Consider the following 3,906-nt stretch of genomic DNA (forward strand, 5'->3'; position numbering starts at 1 on the left):
ACAAAGTAGTTTAAATATAAGTAGAGTTGGGACAAATCATAGCTTTTGCTCTAATTGTGATTCTCTGATTGTGCATGATAATTTTTTAGTATGCAAATATAATTCTTATTCTCGCACATACCTGGAGAAAAAGCCCATTAGTTACAGCATTTCCAGCAAGAATGATCAAATAAATTTGTGCATGTCCAGGACTTAATCAATGACTGCTCAATAAGATACAAAGTACTGGTTCATTTAAATTAACTCTGCCCTCTCTACCCAGCTGGGGATGTGGTCAATGTTCTCCACTATGCAAAGGATATAAGGGGAATAAGGGTTCCCAAACAAAAAGCTGAACTCTGTTAGGGCAGTGGAAAAGGAAAATGAATCATTGTAACTGCATAAAATGGAATGACATTGCTTTATCTCAAGTACTCATAATTTATATCCTGAAATTTTTTGATGACTCTTAATTGTACTTCTTTTGAATATATTTTGTCACAAATTCTAAACCATATCTATAATGTGCTCTTTATAGTACAAATCTTGATAACTTATTAAGGTTTTTCAGAATACTCTAGAACCTCAGCAAAAAGTATAAATTCCATGAAATGGGCAATTCAAGTTTTTCATCATTTTTCTGATGACTTGTGCATGTGTCTCCTGTTCCCTTACACTATGCCTCAGAATTATTACCATTCCAGAATTACTGACTGCAGGTGTTTTTATGCTTCTGTTCAGTGTACTTGCACGCCTTTGCTATGATGTCTGTGATTATTATTTTTCTTAGCCTTGAATATTTAATTGTCCCTTAATAATGACAACTAGCTTAGATGAGCTCTGGTTGTAGAACACTTCCCAAATGTCAAATGCTAGAGTGCTATAGAGATTTCTTACACCTTTATAAATCATGTATCTTATAAAATTATCTCAAAAGTGTTAATTTTTTTTTGCCTTTTTGTGAGGAGCTTTATGGAAGAACCTGTTTATTATTGTGAGCACAGCTCCTACATAGCTGCACTTAATAAATATTTGTAAAATGAAACCCCAGGGCCTTAGCACTGGCCATAAGGATTGCTGCAAGGGATGCAGGTAGCACTGAGGTCCAGAGGACTGCCATGATGGCACCCTAAACTTCCTGCTGTGTTACCAAGAGGACTACTGGCTGCTCTATGCTGGCTTCAAATAGGACCACCAATGCTTTGCATGTGGGATGGAAAATGGATTCCAAGTCTATGACATAGATTCACCAGAAGAAAAAGAGGAACAAGAATTCCTAGAAAAAGGAGTTGTCTATGTTGAAATGTGATTTCTCTGTAACTATTTAGCTTTAGTTTATGATGGGGAAAGACCCTTCCAACAAAGTGATAATCTGGGATGACCTGAAAATGAAGACTTATTGAAATAGAATTTTCTACAGAAGCCAAGGCTGTCAAAATATTGCAAGATAGAATTGTGGTTATTTTGGACTCTATGATTATGGTGTTTACATTTACATATAATTCCCATTAATTGCACATCTTTGAAACCTGCTATAATCCTAAAGACCTCCTGTGTCCTGTCTAATAGTTAAGAACTCCCCCTGACCTTAGTGGACAAGCACATGGACCACTGACTAGTCAAGGACCTGGCCAGCACTGAGAAACTGCCAGAGGACATTCCTGCCCACAAGGGTGTCCTCAGCTACATTGCTGTCAGTCACCAGAGAATGAGATTTGTAACTGCACATGAAAAAGGAATCTTTATAAGAATATTTGATAATTTAGGGTGTTTAATCCAGGAAATATGAAGAGGATCTCAAACAGCTATTTGCTGCTTTAACTTCCCTCATCTAGTAACCTAGTAACCAGGGCCCAGGGCACATTTTTGTTGCCAAAGTTTTAAAAAGGAATAAACAGTCTAGTCTGGTGTCAGTCAATCTCCTTCCAAAATACTTTGTTTCCAATCAGAGTTTTTAACAAGTTTCAGGTTCCCTCAGGCAATTGTGCCTTTGGAACAGAGCCAAATGCTGTCATTGCAATTTGTGCAGACTGCAGCTACTATAAATTCCTGTTTAAATTCAAGGGGGAGTGCATCTGGGACCTCTACATGCAACTTCCCTCTGGAGATGACCTACAACAAGCTATGAAACTTCACTGGGAGTGCAATCAACACTCATGGCCTATTGCCAAGAGAGTGTTGAATGGGCCGGTCAAACTCCTGGGGCTGGTCCCTGCATCCTGGTGCCTCACAGGTAATGGGCTGGAGGGACTGCCCAGGAACCCTGGTCTTAAAGCCATATGTGACTGTATATTTTCCAAAGCCATGCTTCCCATCTCCAATACTGAAGGAGGATTCATCATCAAGGCACAGTCTAATAGTTAAGAAATCCCCCTGAGCAGCTCCTCCTCTTGAGCAACTCACACCTGACTGCTGGCTTATTTCCTTTAGTTCAGGTTTGATGCTCACTTCAGGGTTCCACAGATCCTCACACCTGCAATTGGGGCCCCATATAAATTTAGGGAAGTATTGAGAAAAAGAGAAACAAGCTGAAATTTGTTTCTGGCAATGGATTCCATCATTTTTACTGAGTCTGTGATGGGGAAATGAACAAATTTGTAGATGTTACTTTTTACATTATTATTAGATTTAAGTGGGTACCAGCAAATTTAGAAAGGAGAAAGGAAATCCTTCTCCCATCTGAACCTTAAGGAAAAAGACACTGCCAAATTAGAGAACGAAGACTAGGCATTTCTCTGGAGAGTCCCATGCCCCTTCTCTGTGCTTGTTGTAATTCATGGTGTAGTTGTGTCTTGCTGTTGTGAATCCCCATCATTTTGTGTTGGAGTTTTGGGAATTAAGGCAAATGCCAGGCAGTGCTTGTGTATCTCCTGTGATCTCCTGGTGAAACTGAAGGTTAAAACATTTATAAAATGCCTAATATATTCAAGGCACTGTACTAGGTTATATCTGAAAAAATAAAGCAGAGCATACTTTAAAAAGTAGTTTATCCATAAAGGAAATAAAACTTCTAATTTCATTTTAAAAATATACCATGCCAAACATTATTTCTTACCCTTTACCCTTTTCTTCCATAAGGGTTAGAGACTCTTAAGAGGAATAGGGCATTGCTAGCACTTTCCCAGGACATTTTGTGAAGGGATATGGCGGGAGATTTGAATTTTTGTTGGCTTAATTTCTAGGGGAGTTTGCTCTTCCTGATGTGTGGAAAGGTGCAAAATATTGGATCTGAGTAGCTAACAAGCTCAGAATTTTTTGTGAAAGTGAAAATGGTACTCCTTAGTGTATAAAAGTATCTTGTTGGAGGCTTAACTGTGTAAAACCAAGTACTTTAACTTAAAAAAAGTTTTTATTTGCAAAAGATCTAATGGATTTAAGGGAGATATGTGCATTTTATTTTATTTTAATTTTTATTTCAGTTATTATTTATGACTAAACAAATTCTCATTCACAGCTGAGTTTGACTTCCAGCAATGAGACGTTGCCAGTGATAATATCAACACAAGTACTACAGATAAGAGTAGGATATATATACTAAATTGGAGTTGAGGTCTACGTTGTAGTATAACAGAGAAGAACAAAACTGACTCCTTATTGGATATTTTCCTTTAGCTGTAACAATTGTGCTCTGTTGCCTGTGCTTTTTCATGCTGGCTTTCCTTCACCTTTGTGAAAGATGTTGACTATAGCCTGAAATATACAGGGTAGCCCATTCTCAACACTCTGACTTTAAGTGTATAGCACTTTCCCATTCATATATAGATAAGAAAGTTGCAGAGCAGAAAATAACATTTGCTTTGTTGGTGGTTTACAGGAATATTGTGAGCTGACCTAAGTGGACAGCTGCAATAACAAAGAATTCTTGCACCAAGAAGTTTGCAATAACCAGTCATGCCCCCTCCCATTTTGGTATAAAAGAAACCTGAG

At 37.9% G+C, this 3,906-nt stretch overlaps 1 pseudogene; it reads left to right on the plus strand.

The window, feature by feature from the left end:
* The first annotated feature begins 1,192 nt into the window (after positions 1-1,192).
* LOC102532673 (WD repeat domain phosphoinositide-interacting protein 3 pseudogene) lies at positions 1,193-2,343 on the plus strand (annotated as a pseudogene).
* The last annotated feature ends 1,563 nt before the right edge of the window (positions 2,344-3,906 follow it).

The sequence above is a fragment of the Vicugna pacos genome, chromosome 14 (assembly GCF_048564905.1).
Source record: "Vicugna pacos chromosome 14, VicPac4, whole genome shotgun sequence".
In the NCBI taxonomy this organism is placed as follows: domain Eukaryota; kingdom Metazoa; phylum Chordata; class Mammalia; order Artiodactyla; family Camelidae; genus Vicugna; species Vicugna pacos.